Source organism: Sceloporus occidentalis, unplaced genomic scaffold (genome assembly GCF_023333645.1).
Source record: "Sceloporus occidentalis isolate IW3139 unplaced genomic scaffold, rSceOcc1.0.p SCAF_10, whole genome shotgun sequence".
Lineage (NCBI taxonomy): Eukaryota > Metazoa > Chordata > Lepidosauria > Squamata > Phrynosomatidae > Sceloporus > Sceloporus occidentalis.
In genome coordinates this window covers 25067558-25093093 of record NW_028316990.1, presented here as the reverse complement: position 1 = coordinate 25093093, position 25536 = coordinate 25067558, and the positions used below count along the sequence as shown (strand labels likewise).

General features: G+C 42.9%; 1 protein-coding gene and 1 pseudogene across 9 annotated transcripts in view; both read right to left on the bottom strand.

The window, feature by feature from the left end:
- RBFOX1 (RNA binding fox-1 homolog 1) overlaps positions 1-25536 on the bottom strand; it is a 1300148-nt gene that overhangs the window by 697549 nt on the left and 577063 nt on the right. The window lies entirely within an intron of this gene.
- Positions 1135-1281, bottom strand: LOC149306236 (U2 spliceosomal RNA; annotated as a pseudogene).

Below are 25536 nucleotides of genomic sequence, written 5' to 3'. Positions count from 1 at the left end.
CCCGGAATAATGGATGCAAGCTCCAAGAAAAGAGATTCCACCTCAACATTAGGAGGAACGTCCTGACAGTAAGGACTGTCTGACAGTGGGACACAGTCCTCCCTCGGGTTCTCCTTCCTTGGAGGTTTTTAAACAGAGGCTGGACGGCCATCTGTCGGGGAGGTTTTGATTGAGAGTTCCTGCATGGCAGAATGGGGTTGGACTGGATGGCCCTTGTGGTGTCCTCCAACTCTATGATTCTAAGATTCTGTGAATTGCCAGTTGGCAATACCTATGCAGAAATTTATGGAAACGCCTCTGCAAATGATTATGGCACCCTCGCACTCTTCATCCTTCCAAAGCAATCCTTTTTAATATTTCTAAGATGCATGTAATATATTTCTATCTTAGTGAAGAAACACCATATTGCAGAATCAAGTGTTTTACAAAATGATCAACAACCTCCAAAAGACCACCATGAACAATGGGTAGAAATATCATGTTAAAAGCGACTTCTACAGCTCTGAGCTTCCATGGCAACTTTTCCAAGCTCTGGGAAAAGAAGGAAGGAAGGAAGGAAGGAAGGAAGGAAGGAAGGGAGGGAGGAAGGAAGGGAGGAAGGAAGGGATTTTTAGATGAAGAATAAGAAAGTGTTCCTCGTACGCAATTAAAAAATTATTTTCTGGAAGGAACAGGCGGGAAAGAAGGCGACGTGAGCTCCATCTTTGGCTTTTCAGCTATTCTATGTTTGTCAAAGCATCCCTTCAATATTTATACACCCTTTTAATCTTCCCAACAGATTCGCCAACTGATGAAGTGCTCCGGCAGATTTGCAACATATGAGCCAAGTAATTTGGCTGGTTATAAGATGAACTATTAACAGTTTCTTCCCAAATGTTGAACGTTATTGAAGCTAACGTCTCCTTTGAGATTTCCTCCCATGTGTTTTTCCGACGGAGGTGATTAACTTTCATCCACGTCCCACCCTTGCCACTTCACTTTCCAATTGCTGCGCTTTAATAGGTTACACAACATTTGTCTTCTTCGTCGCACGCTGCTCCTGCTGCCAAGTTTTCAATCATCTCTGGTGTTAATATGAAAGTTTAGCGTCGCCTTTAGTTTTTCTGGGCTGCCATCTCAAACATGACTGAAAGCATGATGAAGCATTTGGTGCATGCTGCATAAGAAGCACCAAAAACAAAGCAACCATTTGTGTACAGTAACTAAATAAATGGCTACTGAATGGAAAAAGTAACCAATGCGATACTACATTTGATCTTAGCCAAAAGGCAGAGAAGCGAACAAATGCACACTCGACTTTCAGGCCGAGGCGGACAACTTTGGGTGGTCTGTGAGCCAATATTCTGCCTCTGAGACTTTCAAGGAGCTCCAAAGACGGTCACAAAGACTGTCAGAAATGCCTAGACTTAGGAAGTAGATAGAAATGGCCAGATGTTTTCTTTTGCTGTGGAGAAACAGGCTTTTGAAATGTTAACTCTGCAAACTTCCTGCAATCTCTTTGGCGCGTTACAGACCACCCAGAAGGGGCGGTCTCACGTCGCTGCTGGTTGCTGCGTCCGGGAACTGCAGCAGCCAAACTGCACAGTTCCCGGGCGCAGCAACAAAGAAGTGCCAAAATGGCGCTTCTTCCTGTGCCCTGGAAGAGGCACTGCAAGGCGCGAGTCGCGCACTCGCGGCACCACTTCCGGTGCATGACGTCCGGACGCTGTGCGTCCGCGACGTCAAAATGGCAGCACCCATCTGTATGCGGCGCCGCCATTTTGATGTAGTCATTACACGCAAGGGGCAAGGCACGTCAGGAAGCGCCGCCCCTTGCGCGTAACAACAGCGCCCCATAGGGCCTGTCCGGAACGCGCATTTGTTAATATGTTAACTTCCTGTAACCTATTTGAAATATTAATTGTCACATCAGGTTTGGCAATTTACTACTTGCCAAGAAACCTGGCCATTTGCAAATCTTGCCAAGAGAAACCAGGGATAGGGTGGACCTTAGGGTCACCATAAATCGGAACTGATGAGACGTTCGGATGAAACTGGCCAAACTTGGACCATTTCTGCCTTTTCCTTGGTATACTATGTTGGAGCTGGATGAGACAGACAAGTGTTTCACCACACACAGGATTTTCTTGGCACGGTTTGTTCAGAGGAGGTTTGCCATTGCCTTCCCCTGAGGCTGAGAGAGTGTGACTGGCCCAGGGTCACCCAATGGGTTTCATGGCCAAGCCAGGAATCAGACTCTGGTCTCCAGAGTCATAGTCCAACATCCAAACCACTACACCACACACACACATCTTAAATGAAAAACACATTTCCACAAATATTGGTCTCATCTGGTTTTGTTTGGGGATCTCTTAACCAAAAGAAATTTCACCCCAACTGATGCTGGTACTGGAGTAAGGACTCAGGACCACTTGATAGCTAAGTGGTAAGGATGAGTAAAGGAGAATGTTATAGTAACCAGGGCTGGCATTAAATAACTGCTAATATGCTGCGAATGGGGAGGTAATATTTGGAGTCCCTTTATCTTGGATAAGAACCTGCATTATTGCCTTTTGCAGCCGCAGGTATCACTCTGATTCCTTCCTAAAAGCCCATTCAGGTTTCTGAAGCTCTTTTCTCTTTCATCTACCTTTGTGAGACATTTAATCAATCACTTTGAACTCATTTATGGGGAAAAGCCAGTCACCACTCTAGGGCTGAAGAGGAAATTCTTTGAAAGAGTAAGGAAAAAGGAAGGAGAGGTTTTAAGTAACTTTCAACAGCGGGGAAGGAACTGCCTGAAGAAAATGCACAGCAGACTTTGCAGTGATGGAAACTTTTCATGTAACAATGGCAGGTGAGAACCCATAAATAAACCAATACATATATAAATGAGTCCCATTTTGCCTTTTGACCGAGGAGGGGGGCAAAGCCACAATTGAATGGCATAAAGAATTGTCTTCAAATACTTGTTAGCAGAGAAATATCTCCCCCTCTGCTGTGGTTCTCCAATGTGCTTGCTTTGTTCACTAGAGGCTGCTCCATGGTGCTTCCTTCTTGTTTTTGTCTGTCTTAAAGCGAGAGTTTGCTCCTGGCATCGACTTCCAGAAGGGATTTCCATATCTAAATAAGTGTCTGTATTGAGATAAGGAGCCAGTGCATTGCAGTATTTTGAGTGTTGGTCTATGACTCCAGAGACTCTGGAATAATACCGTGTCCAGTTCTGGGCACCACAATTCAAGAAGGATGTTGAGAAGTTGGAGCAGGTCTAGAGAAAGGTGACCAAAATGGTGAAAGGTCTGGAAACCATGCCCTATGAAGAACATCTCAGGGAGATGGGTATGTTTAACCTAGAGAAGAGATGGTTAAGGGGTGACATGATAGCCATGTTTAAATATTTGAAGGGATGTCATATTGAGGATGGAGCAAGCTTGTTTTCTGCTGCTCCAAAGACTAGGACATGGAGCAATGGATTCAAGCTCCAGGAAAAGAGATTCCACCTAAGCATAAGGAGGAACTTCCTGATGTTAAGAGCTGTTCAATAGTAGAAGTTGTTGCCTTGGGGAATAGGGGCATCTCCTTCTTTGGAGGTTTCTAAACGGAGGCTGGATGGCCATCTGTTGGGGTGCTTTCATTGTGTCTTCCTATATGGCAGAATGGAGTTGGACTGCATGGTCCTTGGGGTCTCTTCCAACTCTATGATTCTACTGCCCCATTCCCACTTACAGATAAATTGGTGTGCAATCTGAATCGATGGATCGATTTGACAACGGAGCGTGGTTCCCACTACATTTGCCCCGATCGCATTTTTTCCCTCCAAAATAATCCACTTGTGGTTCCCATTCACAAATGAATCAATTCAAAATTATTCGGTTCCGGCCGGCCAAAGGGGAAATTTAAATCGATTCTGATCGCATGTGGTTCACACTTGCACAGATTCGATTTATCGAAAAAGAAGCGGACAAAATCAGTGTCAAAATGACGCGGGTTAAATGGGTCTAGTGCATGGCCTCCCTCTTAGAATCACTTCAGCGATTTGGATTAAGTGGGAACCAGGGTCGTTTGAACGGGTTCAATTCACAATCCGGTTTAAAAGGTAGTGGGAATGAGGCATACGATGATGAAATTTGTAAAGACTTATATTTCTACCCTGCAGTTTTATGGCAGTGGGTCTTTCCACTCCTCCATCCTTCCGTATGATATTTGCTATAGGTTTGAGACTCGCATAACAACTTTCGGAAATGAATCTTTACCCATAAGTGCCAATGAACAAGTCAACAGGTCACCAGCAAAGTTGCGGAATAAATTCCATCCTTGTTACTATGAAAAGCTGACTATCGCTCAGTACATGTCATTTAGGGATAGCAGACTGTGCCTGGGAATGGTAAGACCCCCTTTCCAACCCTGTGATTCCCTATTCTTTTGTCTGCATCCTTTGTAATTTAACTGCTTGACAACTTCATTCAGCTGTTAGTAACAAGCACAGAATATCGATTGCTCCTGAATGCCCTAATGGCGAGAGAAAGGGACAGAGAACTGTAAACACAGAGTTTTCTCCAGTTCCAAGTGAAATTATAGCCTGCCCTCTGAAATTGCACAATAAGTCAGCGAACAAATCAGCAAAGTTAGGGCTTTGGGGGTCACTGAAAATGATACGGACACATTACAATAATGAGAACTCGAAATACCTCATGCCATATTGATTCTTTTTTCAAAACTTGAATTATTCCCATGGTGGAAGACTGCTGTGCACTGGATCATGAACCACATAGGAGATGCTAAAGGAATATATAAGACCTGGGGTTTTCAGACTGTTCACCAAGGACCTTACATATTTCTCGCTGGACAAAAATAGCAACAACAGACAGTTTTCTTGAAAAAGCAACTAATCACAAGTGCTGATCTTATTGCAATGATGTTTTCAGGTCCTGGAATTAATATGGTGCTTGTAACATAAGTCACTGTTGTTGCTGTTGTGTGCCTTCAAGTCATTTCTGACATATGGCAACCCTAAAGTGAATCTATCCTGGGGTTTTCTTGGCAGAAAAGGTTTGCCCTTGCGTTCCTCTGAAGCTGAGAGTTTGTGAGTTGTCCAAAGTTACCCAGTGGCTTTCCATAACTGATTCGAACCCTGGTCTCTCAAAGTCCAACACTGAAATCATGACACCACATTGTACTTTCCTGTATATCTTTCTTTTTTCCTGAGTAAGGAAGCCATCAAGAGGCTACATATGAAGGCTTTTGGATGCCCTATTTTTCAAAGGTTTAGCCTCAAACCACGTTTAGCACGCCTGACTATTTCAAGTGGTCTTTGGAGGTTTTTCAACAGATGATGGATGGTCATCTGTTATGGGTACTTTGATAGTGTCTTCCTCTCTGATAGTACAGGGCTGGGCTGGATCACCCCTCTTGGTATCTTCCAACTCTATGATTCCATGATACTAAAGCTGCATCCGCACTGCAGAAATAATCCAGCTTGACACCACTTTGACCACCATGGCTCAGTGCTATGGAATCCTGGGGACTATAGTTTGCTGTGGCACCAGAACAGAGAAAGCCGAATGTCTCACTAAACTACAGTTCCAAGAATCCCATAGCATTGAGCCATGGCAGTTTAAGTGGTATCAAACTGGATTATTTCTGCAGTGAGGATGCAGCCAAAGATATCGTTGTCCATTCTCCAATCCAGTCAATGATTTTGGCTGTGGTTCATGGGCATTATCAGCAAATCACTAAGGAAGAAAGAGTTTGCTTATTTACTTGTATGCCCAATTTTTAAAGATGCCTTATTCAAAGAGCTAGGACTGGCACCAAACAGATCTGATTTGTATTCGATCAATTTTTTACTAGGAAACACTATACTATGCACTTCTGAAAAGGAAGCTTGCTTAGCGTTTAAAGCATCAATTGTAAGGCTTGTAAAGATGAAGCTTAGGTTTTAGGATAGATTTGAACCTATAAAAACTTCTTTTTGGATGATCATTGCTTTGTGGAGTAGTGTTACACATTTCCAGAGTATCTGATCTCGGTGTTTATTCAGTTTGATTTGAGCCTATAATGTCTTTAGATGGTTTGAGCTATGTGATGTATCATACTACTTTTATAATGTATCTGATTGTTGTGTTTTATTTGGATTCCTTTTTTGCAATGGCTTATGCTACACAAATCAATTACTTACTTTCTTACTTATACTGAGAAGTTACAAAGTAAAGTTGCCTGGGCTGTGGCTTCTTCCCAGAAGGAGATGGAAAATGCTTGAAATGTAACTTTGTGTGCTAATATTTGCTCTATTTGCAAACGCAGAAGTTGAGAATAAATGGAAACAAGTAAGATATGTGCTCCTAAGAGGCAGACGATATGCCAGTGCTAATCAGATCCCTAAAGAAAGAGAGAAACCCATGCCCAAAAGGCGGCTTAAGACTTCACCTCGCGGCACTCTTTCTGCCTCCTCCTTTCCCTTTCCCTCTCCTTCTCTCATAAACTGCCGTTTCTTTACACGCAACCTGTCAAGCTCGCCTCAGATCCCAACCCAGCAAGTCGACAAATACCTCTTCAGGGGACCTAATGCCAAAACACAACAACCCTTTAGTCAAATCCCAGCCTTGGTTGAGTCATTGCCTCGGGGCAAAAATCACGGCAATATTCAATGCAATCCAGCAGTATGTCCATGATGCTATTTTCATTTTGTTGCCGATGATGTTCCGTAAGGTGGGTAAACAATTTTCAAGTTTTGCTAAAGGACATGTAATGGGAAGGCATCAGAAAGAACAGGGACTTACAAAGAAAAATGTGCCTAGCATTAACTACTAAAGCAATTGTGCTAGAGCACTAAATGCAGCCTGCTTTCCTTCCTTCCTTCCTTCCTTCCTTCCTTCCTTCCTTCCTTCCTTCATTCATTCATTCATTCATTCCTCACACATACACACACTTATCAAAACACTGTCGAAGTTGAGATCCATTTGCTTTACTTACTTTCCCTATCCATTAAAGGGAGCCAAGGCATCATAACAGCACTAATCTTACACAGGCTGCATCTACACTGCAGAATTAAATCCAGTTTGGCATAGCTTTAACTGCCATGGCTCAATGCTATAGAATTCTGGGATTTGTTGTTTTGTGATATATTCCGACAGCTCTGGTGTCACAACAAATGGCAGATCCCAGGATTCCACAGGATGGCGCCATGGCATTTAAACCCGTGTCAAGCTACATTAATACTACTGTGTGTCAGTAGTCTCTTCTAGTTGGGACTCACAACTAGGATTTAACTCATAGTGTCCAGATTTGATTTCTTTAACTCCTGAGCTTCTGCAGTGGCATCACTAGGGTTGGCATCACCTGGTGCAGTAAGTCATGGTGTCACATGCACACACAGCATTGACCTCCTCTCACCATACAGAATCCAAAACTCAAGACACAACAGCCCAACCCTGGTCCCCCAGAGTCTCTGTCCAAAGCTCAAAACACAACAGCACAACCCTGCTCTTCCAGAGTTCTTGTCTAATGCTCAAAACACAACCCTGGTCTCCTATTGTCTAACACCCAAAACACAAGAGCACAACCCTGGTCCCCCAGAGTCCTTGTCCAACACTCAAAACACAACAGCTCAACCCTGGTCTTCCAGAGTTCTTGTCTAATGCTCAAAAGACAACAGCACAACCCTGGTCCCATAGAGTCCTTGTCAAACACTCAAAATACAACAGCAACACCCTGGTCTTCCAGAGTCCTTTTCAAAAACTCAAAACGCAACTGCACAACCCTGGTCCCCCAGAGTCCTTGTCCAACAGTCAAAACACAACAGCACAACCCTGGTCCCACAGAGTCCTTGTCTAACATTCAAAAGACAACAACACAACCCTGGTGCCCCAGAGTCCTTGTCCAACCCTCCAAACACAACAGGACAACCCTGGCAGTGTTGCCAATTTCTGGGAAATCGGGAAATTTGAATGCATTCCGTTCAGTTTCCATGTTTCTGATTTTTCCGGGAACATTCCAAGAAATCGGCCAATCCTGGCCAAGCAAACCCTCCCCACCCCAAAAAACCTCCCAACATACCTCCCATCCCAGAAGTCCCACCCCTTTAGCCTTCCCATAGTGCCTTGTGCCCCCCTTGACCCGGAAGCCTCACCTGACCCAGAGGTCCGACCCCCATTCCAGGAAATTTGGGGGCATTCCGGGAATCCAATTGGGGAATTTCATTCAAGGGTGATTGGCAACATTGAACCCTGGTCTTCCAGAGTCCTTGTCCAACCCTCAGAACACAACAGGGTTTCCTCTTAAGTCAACTCCAGCTCCAACTTAATGGAAGTCTTATCATTCCTAGGGTTTTCTTGGAAATTTACCACTGAGACTGAGACAGTGTTGCTTGCCCTGGATCACCCACTGGTTTTCCATGGCTAAGTGGGAATTCGAACCCCGGTCTCCCAGAGTCCTAGTCAGAAATTCAAACCACTAGACCAGATTGGCTCTCCAGTGCTAAAGGAAGCAATTTAATATACTGCACCGGAGCATTTCTTCATTTCATTTTTAAAACTATGCAGCACTGGTCTGCTAAACATAATTAATGTTGGGAGCATATCTTCCTACATAATTAAATATTTGCAGTTGATTGGATAGGAAACATTTTTTTCCGCCTGGTTTGTTAATATGTTTGCCTCATCTTCCTTACACCAAAACGTAATTCCAAACAAACAGAAGGTTATGTTGCATCAACAGTTTAAAAACAACACTTTAAAAAAGCATGAAAACAAGGTAGCTGCTTGTTGCTTATCAGAAAATGGCTTAAGGAGAGAAAACAGAAGGAAAATCTAAATCGCGAACAGTAGAAACAATATATTTTTTTCAAGACAGGCACATATAAACTTAAGGTATGCGCATAAAGCATACTGGAAAGAAAATGTACAGGTATGCATCATATTGCAAGGAAGGCAAAGCTTGTACATGCCAATTAAAGCAAATAAGCGCTACCTAGAGTTTTCAGAACCCAGTTTGCACAAAGTGCATTTTCAAAATATAACTAGCAAGTTTCACTTATTGTTACTGTATTTTTATTTTGCAGTGGTTTCAATTCTATGATGGAACAAGTCTTATTCTGGGGGGAAACAACCACAAGATGTCACTGTTGCAGCAAACACACTCCAAACGCATCCTATTTCTCAAACCCCTTATATTCCTTCCAAGTTGCTTTTAATCACAGTCAGCGACACAGCCCCGCACATTTAAGTCCCATTGACTTTGCTGGGATATTAACCACAAACAATATCTCTCATTTGGGTTTCACGGACTCAAGCCATGCACGAGCCATAAACGGCAACCTGAAGGTCTATCAGGAGTCCCCAAAGCATTGTGAAGGCAATGTTGTAATAACGGCACCCTGTCGGGGAACTCTTTGTTTAATATCATAGTGATATTCCGTTGGTACGTCAAAGCAATTTTCCCAGTCAATGATCAAGTTATGCATCAGAGGATTGAACTTGCTGAGTATATGTGTGATCATGCTATGCAGCTAGGAATGGAAAGACTATTCAAAAACAATGTGAAATTGAAGGCTTTCATGGCTGGCGTCCATAGATTTTTGTGGGGTTTTCGGGCTCTGTGGACATGTTCTAGAAGACTTTATTCCTGACATTTTGCCATCATCTGTGGCTGGCATCTTCAGAGAATACTGGCATGGAAGTGAGTTGGGTATATGACTGTGTGACTATATACCCCACTCACTTCTATGCTGGCATTCTCTGAAGATGCCAGCCACAGATGCTGGCGAAACATCGGGAATAAACTCTTCAAGAACACTACACACACAGAGAAGCCATTCTTTAGATGATCAATCGATGATGATGCTCATTATTATTGTATGTGTAAGTGTACATTTAAGCCATTTCCGACTTATAGCACACCTATTGTAGGGTTTTCTTGACAAGGTTTGTCTACTCCCTCACCAAACTACAAATCCTAGGAATCCACAGCTTTGACGCTTAAAGTGAAATCATAACACTATAGCGTTGCAGTGTGTGAAACCTGAAATGAAGTCTGAACCAAACATGCTGAGATCTCAGATGACAGTGTCCCCGGAAAATGTAGCATCCATCATTCCTTACATCTCCAGTAAGATCAGGTATCATGGATGGTTCCCAAGACTTAAGAGGAAGAAAAAATAAGCCAGGAAAACAGAAAATGTCTATGGTATTCCTTGTAAGATTCCTTGAGTTGATAAAGGTGGGGCTGGAAAATGTGAGGTCCCATAAAACCCATGTTCCCATTTGGAGTGATTTAGGTGCAGATCTGGGCAATGTATTGTACTGAGGTTGCACTGGTAACGTTTCTGACAATAGCTGGTTGAATTGAGGTTGTTATACACAGAATCCTAGAGTTTGAAGAGACCCCAAGGGGCATCCAACCCCATTCTACCATGCAAGAAGTCACTATCAAAGCACCCCTGAGAGATGGCCATGTAGATTCTGTTTAAAAACCTCCAAAGATGGAGAAGACTCCACCACTTTCCAAGAGAGTAGAAAAACCATTGTCAAACCACTCTTCCTAATGTTCTTCCTAATGTTTTGGTGGAATCTCTATTCCTGAAGCTCCATGAGTCTGGAGCAGCATGCTATCCATGACCATTGCAACGGCTCAAGAAACAAAGTTCTCAGACTGCTGGAAGTCCAGCGTTTGGGGACAAATAAACATGCAGAACCTCAGTACAAGGTCTCTGTTTTATGGCCCTTCAATCTAAGGCAGCGGTTTTCAACCTGTGGGCTGCGACCCCTTTGGGGCTCAAATGACCCTTTCAAAACACATATTTCCAATGAACTTAGGAACTGAGACAAAAAATAATTGTATGGTTGGGGGTCACCACAACATGAGGAAATGTATTAAAGGATTGCGGCATTAGGAAGGTTGAGAACTACAGATCTAAGGTGAAGCAGGACTTTACCAAAAGCAGTCATGTCTCATAATGTGACTGAAGGGAAGTATATACAGATACCACACACACTCAAAATAGATAAGGATAGGGAACAACATGCACCCTTACAGTGAACAGTAGAATTAAACCATTATATCCTCCAGTTGTTCTGATTGATCATCTGTCAGCTTTTAAATTGTCCTCCTAGTTTCATTGGTGGGAGAGGAAAGGAGAAGGCAGAATCTTGTCCTTCCCAGTTGACTCAGGCAAAAGCAAACCGCTACAGTCTCTCCTAGCTTGCTTGCTCTTCCTCATTCATAATTTTTGACCATCTTGTTCACACTTGGATGTCCCTTGGCCACACATGTCCCAGTTTCCATCTGTGAAATGTTGGAGGGTATGTGGCGTGTGAATAAGGGCAATCTCTGATAAATTTTATGAAGCGCAACCGACAGCTCTAGAGATTCACCAACAAATGTTGACATTCTCCCGCACTTGATTGTCAGCATTCATTTGTGCTTGTCTCAAAAGTGAGAAACAGTAGACCTATTTTAAGGGATTCAGAAGACATCTTGTCAGCATTAACAAGGGAAGGTTGTGCTGACATATCCAGACATTTCGCTGTTACATGGGTACCATTACCTAACGTTGCATGGATACATTCATCTAGTCAGAAAGAAAAGGTTGTCAAGGTGTTGTGAGGTCTCCCTCTGCAAAAAGAAAAAGGTTGCAGCATCTGTTTTTGCCAACGTTGTTATATCAAGGTGCAAGAACCACACTGTGCAATACCCAAGAAGAAATGGTAAAGCATTCATTCTCCTCTTTATCTAAATGTGGGAAAGGAACATGGTGAAGTCCTCATAGTAATGACCCAAAGGAGAATCCAAAGAAGGATGGATGGATGGATGGATGGATGGATGGATGGATGGATGGGGAAAATCCAACCCTGAAGATCCAACCACGTTTAACTGTTTTCATCTCCACCAGGAACATGGCTTTTGTGAAACCAAGAGCTCTTAGCAGTCCACTCAAGACTACATCACCCCCTAATATTTTGCACTATGATGGTGATACATCACACAATCTTTTGATGCTAGGCAAAAAACACTAAGCAATTGTAAGGACTCTAGAGGGAAGAAGAGATCCCAGGGGAGAAGGGGAGAAGATATTATTATCTTTGGAAATCAAAAAGTCCTCCCATGCTGACTCCATGAGTGCTGACACCTCTACACCATTTCCTAAAGAATCTTTATGAATACGGGTTACTGAGACCAATGGAGCTCATTTCCTTTGAAATCTGTTGGGGGGATTCCAGATGTAAACATTATGTGACCTGTGGACACATCGGGTGCATTTGCACTGCAGAAATAATGCAGTTTGACACTACTTTAAAGGTCAGGGTGTCATCCTACAGAATAGTGGGATTTGGAGGCCCTTTAGCACTCCTTGGCAGAGAAGGCCACAGACCTTGTAAAACTGCAAATCGCAGGAATCCATAGGATGGAGCTACAGCACTTATAGTGATGTCAAACTGCATTATTTCCACAATGTAGATGCACCCATCATTGTGAAAAGCTGCTTTCTCTCTTCTTTCCTCTCCTCCTCCTCCTCTCTATTCTCTTTCACCACTGCCTCTACCACTACTTTTTAGTGATATTTGTTATTACTAGTAGTAGTAGTAGTAATAGTAGTATTAGCACCACCACCACCATCATCCAAATAGCACTGTTTAACTTATCCCAGTCCACAATCAAAAACTCAAAACATAAGATGACATGGAGTTTATCCCGTGAATATCCTGGAAAATCGCATAATTACACGAAACAATTTCTTGCAACATTGCACAAAACCCGCCATTAAAGTGGCCACAAAGAAGCATTAATGTGCATCTTTTTGACTTTTGGGATTTCAGTGACAACGCATTTCCGATATGGCTTTATTCTCGCACTTGCGTGTGATAATCATTCGTGCAATTACTCACCATTTTCCACATTGGCGGTATGCTTTGAATGCAGTTTAATCTCTCTTTAATGCCGAAATTAGCCCCAGTGTGATAAACTCCATAATAAAGAAATGGTATGGTGCATTTATGCTAATGTTTTCCCCTGATCTCAATCTTTGGATGCTTTAAGAGAACTGCAAAGGCAATGCAGAAAAAGGAAAAGGAAAGCCAAGTTCCACCTTGTTTCCTCTCCTTTCTCTCTCTCTTTTACTCCACTGTCCCTGACCCAGACACAACACTTTGAATATTTCATGGAACTGGGGGAGGATCAGAAAAGAAGCCTGTAAAGTTCAGGTCATAAAACGGAGGCTTCTGTGATTTTTTTAATTGCTAGAATTAATAACCAAGTCCTTCTGCATCTAGAAATGGATCCTCACTGCTGAGTCAAACCATTTTCTCCAGGTGTGTATGTGCTTCCCTGTGTAAGTATTTGCACAAAGTCCTCCCCCCGCCAATACTATTTATTGCATGCCGAATTAGCTGGAGCGAAAGACAACATGTCCTTCTTTTTACCCAGAAATGTTGTCTCCTAATTTTTCATCAAAATACTCCTCTACGGATGTCAAATTCATGTGCGTGAAATCTGTCGTTAATTGGAAAATAAAAGAAGAGTTATCAGCTCTTTGAAGGCAACCAAACTGAAACAACAATAAGGCTGTAGTTAATCTTCAGCACAAACCCAACTGTTAACTAATGCAAGGATTGACTTAACGTAGGGAAAATAACCCCACTTCGGTATCCGAGAAAGCCTTCCTCCGCGGACAAAGAAAAACAATGGCTTACTGTGAACCAAAAAGCATTTGCTTAAGATTAAGGGTTCGAGGGTTTCCAAGGATGTTCAGTTCAGCCCAAACCGTCCTTTTAGTACCTGAACAGAGCCTGTATTCCTTCCACATGGAAATACATTTCTGGTTTCCACCTAATATTTCTCCATTTCAGCAGCTTAGTTTGGGAGGGAGAAATGATACCTCCTAATTTGGAAGATGACGGTAAGAAATAAATGTTATGATGATGATTAGGATGATTATTATTAGCTGCTAGATCCCCAGCTGTTCGTCTGTAATTCACTCAAACATAGGCCAAATCAATCCAAATCTGCTTTCTGTCCTTCCAGGCTCTAGGTCACTGCTATCATTGTCTGGTTCCTAAGGGTGCATCTACACTAGAAATAATACAGTTTGACCCCACTTCAAGCACCGCAGCTCCATTCTATGGAATCCTGGATTTGCAGCTTTACAAGGTCTCCAACCTCCTCAGCTAAAGAGTGCTGGTGCCTCACAAAACTATAAACTCCATGATTCTGTAGGATGGAGCCACAGCAGTAGAAACTGCATTGTTTCTACAGTGTAGATGCACCCTACGTCTTGGTTGGTGAATCTTTGAACCTCCATGATACTTTGGTCGAGAACCTTCACCATCTTTTATGTTCTCCTGGTGGGACTCAGAAGCCAATACATCTACAGGGTCAAAGCTCCTTAACTTGGGACTAACCTCAGACTGGCCTAACTTGTGGTTGTCTTGCTAGGCCAGTGGTCTCCAAACTTCAGTCTTTCACATCTGCACTGTCATTCTATAAAAGCTCCAAGTGAAATTAAATCTTGATAGCCAAGATACCTACAGTTCAGGTGTGCTGACATTTTGTTGTTCTTGTTGTGTGCCTTCAAGTCATTTCCAACTTATGGCCACCCTAGAATCATAGACTCATAGAGCATAGAATCATAGAATTGAACCTATCATAGCATGTTTTTGCGGAGAGGGTTTGCCACTGCCAAGCTCTAAGGCTGAGAGAATGTGACTTGCTAAAGGTCACCCCACGGGTTTACATAGCCTAGTGGGGATTTGAACCCTGATCTCCAGAGTCATAGTCCAAAGCTCAAACCACTACACCGCACTGTCTCCCATTAGATCAGCTAAACTCCTCTGTATCCAATGCCTCCCATAGAAGGATGTCAGAAATTACTTAGGACTAACCTGAGACTGGCCTAACCTGTGGTTGTCTACGTAGGTCAGTGGTCTCCAAACTTTGGTTGTTCAGATGTTTCAGACTTCTGCTCCCAGAAGCCCCAGCCAGCTTGGCCAACAGTCAGGAATTCTGGGAGCTGAAGTCCAAAACATCTGGAGGACCCAAGTTTGGGAATTGTTGCAGATTTGGAGTAACCCAGTCCCTCACTCACTGTGCTCTTTCTTTGGATCTTCCGCCACTCTGTTGGTAGAGCTCTGAGACCAACCAGCAGAAGAAGGTAGGAAGAAAGGATTTTCTAACAGTGAGATAGGCTTGAGTCTAATCCTAACCCACTATAGCCAACACATTTGAATTAGGATTGCACTGTCCATCCAGGTAATGCAATGCTTCCTCTCCATATGGACCCATGGGAAAGAAATGGAGCTCTGTTTCTTCTTTTGAGAAGGTCTTTTGAAACCAAGACTGGAGGACATCTAGGTGGCTTTGTTGCCACCTAGATTTTAACTTGATGTTAAAATAATGACACTGGATTTCAAGCCATGTGGTCACACTCATCCAGGCAAAATCAGCATGGATGGTTTCCTGGCAAAAGCAGGAGACAATTTATGACCAGGAAGGTGAAGCAAAACGGTGTCTCTCAACATCTGTTTCCTTGATCCAAAATGTAATGTTCGGAATCCATGGACCCAGAAAACCAAGTATGCATCATAAAACATACAACGTCTGTCTGAATCCCCCTTTTTAATGGAGAAATTAAATAAAAGTCAGAAACCTTAAAGTATGGTTCTTCGTAGGACAGCAATCTTAATTTTAATTGCTATTTCTGTCTGGAGGCCTATTCAGTCAATGAAATAAACATTGCTCCTAATATTGTGGCCCCATACAGTCAGTCCTCCAAATCCACATATTTTTATTATCCATGGATTCAAACAGCTTGAAAATATTCCAAGAAAGATATGAACTCCAAAAAACAAAATCTTGATTTTGCCGTTTTATATAAGGGACACTGTTTACTAGGCCACTATACTGTATGGGACTTGAGCATCTATGGAGTTTGGTATCTTCTGGAACCAAAGCCCAGCAAATACCAAGGACCCACTGCGTGTTTATGGGAATATCCAACTTTTTCAAAGTTAATGGCATCCTGGCATCCACAACTATTAAAGCTACTTCTTCTAATTAGTACAATTAGTGCTCTTAATTGGCATCTATGTCGAAGGGGCATTTTATATATGATATAAAATGATATGGAGGTCTCCTTCCCTCCAGCCACCAAAAATTAGGAAGCAAACTCAGTCGGATAAAAAGGAGATAGAGTCAGTGTGATACAGTGGTTTCAGTGTTGGGCTATGACTCTGGAAACCAGGGTTCGAATCCCCAATTGGTGACCCTGGGCAAGTCACACTCTCTCAGCCTCTAAGGAAAGCAAAGGCTAATAAATCCCCAAAACACTCTGAAGAAATCTTCCCAAGAAAACCCTGTGATGGGTTCTCCTTAGGGTTTCAATAAGTCAGAAATGACTTCGAAGGCACCCAACAATAACATAGAAGACAACGTGGGGTAGCATGAAATGAGATTCCCTGCAAGCATTGCAGGTGGGTTACAATGCAACATTATCAGGTGTTTAGACTTTTTCATAGTATTGTTGCTGTTTTGGTGAGATCTGGTTATTCCTAAAACGAAGTCAGGGATAGAAGGGGCCAATTCTTCTTTTATTCCCAAATGCAATAGAGTCATTGAAACAAATGGGACTTACTAGTCACCATGGATGCAATTCTCATAGGCTTGATGCCACACTGCAGAGTTAATGGAGTTTGATGCTGCTTTAAGGGCCATAGTTCCATGCCATGGAATCCTGGGATGTGTAGTTTGTTGGGGCACCAGAGCTCTCTGACAAGAGAAGGCTAAATGTCTCACAAAAGTACAGACCCCAGGATTGCCTAGCATAGAGCCATGGCAGTTAAACTGTGTCAATTCTGCAGTGTAGATGCAGCCTCAGTGGATCTACGGCATTTGGTATCAGGCCTAGGGATATCAACTTCTATTCTAAGAAGTCTAGGCTGTGAGATAGTGACTGGGCCAAAGGTCTATTAATGAACTTCAGAGATGAGCAGAGATTTGGCCCCATTCTTCTCCCCAAACTTGCTGCTGGTGGGTCTAATGTACCCTACAAGTCCATCTCTCCAACCTATACATCCTACAGCTCAACGTTCAATTGAGAAAGTCTCATCCCATCAGCAGAAACCATTAACAGTGGCCTTTTCTATATGTTCCTGTTGATCAGGATATCGGATGCCCATGAATTAAAACGACACCTAAAAGGACAATAACATTTCAACAAGGCTTGAAAAAGTTGCTGTTTGGGGACCGTTTCTGCATCCATCATGATATCTGACCACTGGACATGCTGGACAGTGAATGCTGGGCATTGCAGTCCAAAAAGAAATACCAGTGTTTCCAAGCTATGAATTAAATGCCAATGCACTATTTTGTTTGTTTTAGGATATTAGGGTTTTAGAGTGTGGTGTTTTATCATTCATTTTTTATGGGATATGTTCTGATGTACTGAATTTTGGTGCAAAGGGTGTCAATAATAATAATAATAATAATAATGATTAGTAAGTGGCAGTAGCAGGTCTAGAGCCCCATATACAGTTTCCTTCCTATCATATTCCTCTTTGCTTTCAAGATTGCACATGAGAATGGTAAACCCTTGTTTTTGCTCGCCAAAAACTAAATGCAATGGCACCAGATGGCATGATCGCCCTGTTATGTTTTTGACAGCAAACAGCTGACTGGCACAATTGCCCTGTCTCTTTGAAAGCATCTTTCATGGCTGAATGGATGAATGCAGAAACTTGGGGGGATAAAGAAATGTTTAGGCAACCCTGAAACTCTGCCTGTTGGTTTCACTTAGATATGGAAGACAAAAAGAGCAGGCAACATCTCCTGGAGGGTGACATTTAGCAAAAGGAGGCTCCACTTCGCCATCCGCTGAAGATCTCACTGCTCACGACGCACCTCCACCAACGTTGCTCATTTAAATGCATGGCAGCACATATTTTACGGTTGCATAAAGGGATCGGGGACAAGCAGGAATCATTCACACAGTTAAACGCAGTATGAAGTACTTTCAACTTTTCAGCACTTCATTCAAACCATAAATAAATGGGAGGAGTGTTGTGCGCTCCAAGGGAAACAACAGAACTGTCACAGCTGATTCAGAGCTATCAAAAATCATGCACCCTGAATATTGCATTTTGCATACAGAAAAAAAAGTTTCCAAATTGTTCTCTTTGTGACACCCCACTAACAATTTTGTTTGGGTTGTGTGCCTTCAAGTCAAGTTCGACTTGTGGCGACCCTAAAGCGAAGCTACACAGTTATTCCAAAAGAATGATGTCTCACTTATTAATGCACAAGACAGGGAGCATTTGAGCATAATTCAGGTAATTTACTGAATATCCCATTACAGGTTTTGGAAAAAATGCTACACTTTCCTTTCTGTTTCTTCCTGCTTGTTACCTCTATGACAAAGTAATGATAATATACAATGCAGCCTCACAAAACATTTGTATTGGATGCTGTTGAGTGTGTGGGGAAGCAAACTAGGGGGAGGATAAAGGTTTAAAGTAATTGGCTATCACACACATCTAAGCACACACAAACGCATTGTGTCTACCAAAACTGCATCCAACAGCATGCAAACATACAATGTGAACCTTCAAATATATACACTGTTTTGTGAAATCATTATATACAACCAATCAATGTTGTGCTTACGTTTGACTTATAGGTATATAAGAGCCCTAAAGTAACAACAAAAATTGCAAAGATTTATCTTTCCAAGGTAACAAAAGCCATTTGCAAGGGATGTCCTTCTGTAAACCTGGCAAAGTTTACCACCAACCAGCCTCAACCCAGCACTTTAAACTTTTCAAAAAGCAGATCTCTCATCTAAGACGGCACTCTTACAAATGCATCATTCAAAGAGGAAGATTTTTCACACAACCACAAAAAAAGGGAAGAACTCCCATTTAAAGAGAACCATGCACCATGGTTATTAATACACACAAGCAGCCCATGCAGAAGAAAGCCAAACACCATTTCCAAAGACAAAGTTGAAAGAAACTTCAGTTGCAGCCAGGAAAGGAGAATTTACTGCCCCCCTCGCCCCATCGGATCACTTTCAAAATCGTTTGGGTGCCACAAATGAAAAGCCATTCCTTCGGCCAATGACATTCTGCAAAAACACCTGCATGGCTAAACAGACGCACAACCCTTCAGGAGAGTTTACACACTTCTGACAATACCTGCTTTGGGGGCCCCCTAAGATGACAAAACGCATCGGCACACTTCCCAGTGTCGGTCCCGTGTCGCTTTATTCCACAAGATGTGCCCCAATCTCTACTCTAATCACACCATGAGGAGCCAAAATGCAGACACAAACCTTCTCTGCATTAATGTTGGCACACCGCTGAAGGCAGCTAGAGAACAGCCGCCGCCAAACATGTCAGTTTGTGCCTCCCACCACACACACACACATTTCCACAGACGCCGACACCAACCCTTCTGCATCTCTGGCAGTGAGCATCATGCCTACACTCTGCATCCTTTGCAAAGGATGCCTTCATCCGTCTCTTTCTCTGCACCTCCCCAACCCTTGCTCTTTTCTTGCAATGGTTTAAAAAGCCTTCTTTTTTCCCTCCTTACCTGAAGGGCATCTCCCACAACTGCAATTAACTGCCAAGATTTCATTGTCGGCTGCAAACTGCCTCCTCTTCCCTCACCAGGAGAGCGCAAGAGAAGTCAGGGAAACCAGCAAACGGTCCCCACGTGCCGGCCATATAAATGAATACAGACATCTGTCGAGAGCTGACTGCACACTAGCTGCCTTGCTCCCCTCTTGCGCTCTGCTTGCCTTCACAATGCTTGCATCAGGTGTTAGTGGATGCACCTCTCTCGGGTTCAGCCTCCAGGAACAAAATAATAATAATAATAGAGACTCCAAACAGCCAAGTAAAACAAAGAAAAGGAAGGGGTGAAAAAAGCGCCAGATGCTAGGAAACAAAAGGGCCAGGGAAAACAGGCCCAAGAAAAGGTCGATTGCTTGGGGTCGGTTTTTCTCTCTCTCTCTCCTTCTCCTCCCCAAACAAGGATTAAATATGCAACAAAATTTTACACCCAATGATTAGACTTTTCTTTCCGCCCCCCTTTCTCTTTCCTCCTTCCCTTTAGTGATACGCAGCTCTGTGTTTGGTCCCATTCCCTCGCTCTCTGTGCATCTCACGCACATGTCCCTTCCTTGTTGCTTCGAGCATTAAATATCTAGCACATGACAGAATAGGGCACCTTGCACCGTCTGCCCGTGCCGTACGCTTGACAACCCATTCTAACTCATGAGCAATGAAATCTCGGAGGGCAGGGCGCAAGCACTCACAATTATTTACGCCGCATCTCCATTACTCAGTGCATTTATGGGACAGCCTGTGTCTTTCCCGTTACACTGACCTGTATCGTATATTATCTGAGGGTGGATATATCTATATTTACACTGTCTTTCTTTCATACTGATACACAAAAAGGGGGAGCACAGTCTGTATTAATTCTCCTCCTCCTCTGTGTGCATGAGCGTGTGTGTCCAATCGATGCCCATGTGGCATTATTTATTTACCTTGCGCAGCAGGAAACCCAAGTCTGTCACTCATGTCTGATTTCTCACTAAGACTAAGCACCCTGCTATTTGGATAAATGGAAGCGGGTGAGGAACTGAATTGGGAATTCTAAGCAAGGAAGTCTTTACAATGCATAATGAGTTGGGGGCCTCAGATAGAAATATATGGAGTATGATTCTGAAGTTCATTTATCGCATGTGCTTTGCATGTAATGGGTCAGAAATTCAGTGGTGCTTGCATTCATTGTGGCTAATGCTAGTTGCACTCATTCCAATGGGTCTGCTCTTCAAGGTACAACTAAGCCAGTGTCCTCACTATATGTCTGCGTATATGCATTTGTTATGAAATCACTTTACTAAATAACTGTGTCTCCTCCTAACTTCAGATATCTCGTCAGATATTGCCTAAGTGATTTCTATCCTCTTCTGTCCATCAAATGGCTGTATTGGCATGCTCTCGAGTTGAAGGCTGTCTTTTGGAGAGCTGAAGGAAACATTTTGAGAGCCAGCATGGTGTAGTGGTTGGATGTTGGACTCTGGAAACCAGGGTTCGAATCTCTGCTCAATCATGGAAACCCACTGCATAGCCTTGGGCAAGACACTCACTCAGCTTCAGAGAAAGGCAATGGCAAACCTCCTCTGAGCAAAGAAACCCCCATGATAGGTTCCTGTTAGAGTCGCCATAAGTAAGAAACTACTTAAAGGCACACAACAACAACACTGTAAGCATGTCCAGAGGAAGGCCACCAGAATGGTGAAGGGTTTGGAAACCATGCCTTATCAGGAGAGACTTAGTGAGATGGTTGAGGAAGAGATGGCTAAGAGGTGATATGATAGCCCTGTTTAAGTATTTGAATGGAGTGTCACATTGAGGATAAAGCAAGCTTGTTTTCTGCCGCTCCAGAGACTAGAACATGGAACAATGGATGCAAGCACCAGGAAAAGAGATTCCAGCTCAACATTAGGAGGAACTTCCTGACAGTAAGGGCTGTTCGACAGTGGAACAAACTCATTCCTCGGAGATTATAGTGGAGTCTCCTTCCTTGGAGGTCTTTAAAAAGAGGCTGGATGGTCATCTGTCGGGGATGCTTTGATGGAGACTTCCTGCATGGCAGAAGAGGGTTGAACTTGATGGCCCTTAGGATGTCTTCCAACTCTAGGATTCTATCATTCTTAGTCAGAAATGACTTGAAAGCACACAGTAATAAAAGTGTGCATATCCCCCCCCCCCCACTAAAGTGAGGTAAAATACATGTAAGTTTGGAGAGGAAGATCTCTCTCTTTCTTTTCTCTCTCTGTAACCTATTTTTGTGTGCACTTTGTGCAGAAAACTCACAGCCAGGTTTGGGCATCTTTGACTTGAACAGTTATTAGTCTCTTTAACCCTACCAGATGTTTTTGGACTTCAAACCTATACTTCTTCCATATTGCCTCTGCTGGGAGTTGTCATCCAACAACACCCAGAAGTCTACATCCAACCCTGCTTTAGGAGTACGAAGCCCGAAAAGAAAAGAAAAGAGGAAGGAAGGAAGGAAGGAAGGAAGGAAGGAAGGAAGGAAGGAAGCGAGTTTTCTTATCTCTGCTCAGTGTTGAAAAGCAGGATTCATGGGACAAGTTCTTTCTAACAGGGGCCTCTTCCACTATGAAACGGAGGAACACATTTTCTTCACACAAAGCTAAACAACAGGAATGATCAATTGTAATGACTAATTTGAATTGCTGGGGGGAAAAGAACGCATTCTCACCACGACATTCACAATTCGAAGCCTAACAGGGCTGCAACAACATAACTTGGGTGGGATTTCCGTATGCGTCCTCAAGACGAAGTGGCAAGTGGCAATCCCCTTATTAGTGCAGTCGGTCGCCTTATAATTTTCAAACTATAATAGCCGCTTCCAGCAAGGAGGCAGCCGTGCAAAGACTTAGTATCCATATCTAGCAATTAGAGGGGTTTCCATTTTAAAAAAGAAGGGAAAAGACGCAGCAATACACTGCAGGATAATGTGGGCAAAAGCTCCAACAAAAGATGCGGAGGAAGCTTCCCCCCCCCCCAACTGTTTAAGGTAGATGAATTTACCTGCTGTCACTTGTATTATTTCAATGGTGAAACACCTAAGTCGGAAATGACTCGAAGGCACACAACAACAACAACAACAACAACAACAACAACAAAGGTACCTATAAATAGAAACGGCTGCTTTGCTCTGATTTTATCTTGATCATGGAGTTGGCCCATATAACTGTGCAATGCCACTTCCGCTTCAGTTTGATTTGAGCAGTTTCATTAATGATTCTGCTTCATATGCTAATGTTATTACACTTACTACATGCCACCATTTTGTCATTGTCTTGACTACCTTAGAAATCACTGTGGCAGGATTTTTGTAGAAGAGGCATACAAACTGATCATCGCTCGCATGAATTTGAGAGATGAGTAAGAAAAGGCTCTCTTGGTCTTGGGCCTCATTCCCACTTACAAATAAATCAGTTTGCGATCCGAATCGATGAATCGATTCAAAAGCAGAGTGCAGTTCCCAGTACATTTGCCCCAATCACATGTTTTCCCCTGTAAAATAACCCTCTTGTGGTTCACATTCACGAATGAATCGGTTCAAAATGGACCCGCTCCAGCCGCCGAAGGGCAAATTTAAATCGATTCCGATCCGCATTTGGTTCACACTTGCACAGAATTGATTTATTCAAAAAGACGTGGGTTAAGTGGGTCTGGTGCATGGCCCCTCCATCACCAAATCACTGATTCGGTTCAAGTGGGAACCAGGGCCATTTGAACCAGTTCAAACCGATTTGTGATCCGGTTTAAAAGGTAGTGGGAATCAGGCCATCACCAGCCAGGTTGCCAAGCCCAACTTATATGGGGTTTCTTCAAAGGGTTTCTTCCTAACTTCATAACTATCACAACCCAATGTGGATTCTGGAGTATCAGTGGCAAAAGAGGATCCTTGTAGAGATCCAAAGCCAAGAAGAATCAAGACAACCAGACAGTGATGCCACTGCTTTCCATACAGGATCCTCTATACATCAGGACAATTTCATAAATGAACATTAAGAGGAAGACAATGTTAGAAGACAGAGCTTTCCTTGCCCTTGCATCTTCCTGGACGAAAGGGAGAGAAAGTGTGCACATGTGTGTCTGTGTGTAACATCACTGCCAAGACTGTCCATGCCAAGTAGACTTCCTGCAGCCAGCCAACAAAACCTTATGGACAGGGAAATGATAGTGATAGTGAAGTGCACCAAGGTCCTTAGCTCAATGTTTTGCAACGTTTTGTCGAAATGTGGCCATACTTTCCCCCCAATCCAACCAGATAAGCCCTAGTCCTTCTGTTCTTTGGCATTTTGCCTGTCCATTTGCAAATCGGCGCAAGTTCATAGGGCAGTGAAAAATTGTCAAACGTGGACATTTGAGGAGAAAGAGCAAAGCTTGAGAGTTCCTTATTCATACCAAAATTCACACATAAAAGCCAGCAGAGTCCGAAGCTAATTTCCTTCTGCGTTAGCATTCTCTTTGCTGCTTTCCTCTCTGAGGTCCAATTCCTAGAATCACCTCCTTGCTTCCTGGTCTCAAAGGTCCTTTGGTGAAGCATCGCTGAATCCTCCATCTGGGCTCTGCTTTTAAACTTCAATGACTGGAGCTTGGAGCTCTAATTTTAGGAGAAACCATTCTCATTCTCTCTCATTTAATCTCTGAGACCTCCTTGAATCCAGGATTTAGCCAGAGAATCTCATTCTCTCCTTGTGTTTCTTCCAAGTCCCAGTTCTGGCTCATAGGACCTTACTTTGTCCTTCTCTTCTCTGTTCCAGCTAGAAGTACGCCACTCCCAATTTCCCATAACTCTGACAATATTCAGTATTCTGTTGTTGTTGTTGCCGTTGTGTGCCTTCAAATCATTTCTGACTCATGGAGGGTTTTCTTGGCAAAATTTGTTTGGAGGAGGTTGGCCTTTGCTTTCCTCTGAGGCTGAGAGTTTGTTCCTTGCCAGTTTTGAAACCTTTCACCCTTCCATGCAAGAATGAAATAATCCAAGAACTACAACCAAGAACAGCCAAAGATAGCTAAGCAACTGTTTTTCGCTTTCTCCGGAAGGTCGACTGAGGGTTGAAAAATGGGAGGAAAAATGCTGGGAGCTGTTTAGACCCCATTTATCCATATATTTGTTGACTATCCCACATTTCTCCTAAGATGGGATCCAAGGCAGTAAACACAAAATGCAGTCAAAATCATTAGCAGTTCAAAATATAAGGTATACCTTCTTTTGAGTTCTACGGAGCTAACTCTAATTGAATATAGTAAACACAGTTGCAATGTAAGTCCATGTGTGTCTGTGCATATACATACATACACATCCCGCACTAGCACACAATTGGATGCATGCAATTTTGGGTCCAGTACATGTGCCAAATTTAATATATAATGTATACCAATACCTCAGATTATATAGTTAAGTTGACACATGTACTCCCCAAAATTGCATGCATTCAGTTACATACCAGTGAAGGGTGGGATTGCAAGACTCTTCTGCCTGTGCTGCTCAGTAGTATTGCAACCTTTGGAGGCAATCTTAAAGCTCTGAAAAAAACACACACATAATAGAAGCAAACTATGGAATTACACCACAAAGAATTTACCTTCCTAAATGCACAACTGAAAATAGCAGTACTGTATTCAAAGTTAAAAGGGCCTCCTCTTTATTGCTTATTGAACTCAACAAATGCAACTCCTTCTCTTGTGCTTCTGCAACGATTGGGCCAAACCAATAACCACAGGTGCTGCAATCTCATATAAAACAATTTAAAAGCTTTCAAACTATAATGATGAAGACAAAATTATAGCATTCACATTCAAAGATCCTTGTGCAACAGCAAATAAAAATAAACCCTTGCCTAACCCAAATACAGTGGACCCTTGGTATCTGCTAAGGTTTGCTTCCAGGATCCCACAATGGATACAAAAATCTATGGATGCACCCAATACAATGTCAGAGTAAAATGGTGTCCCT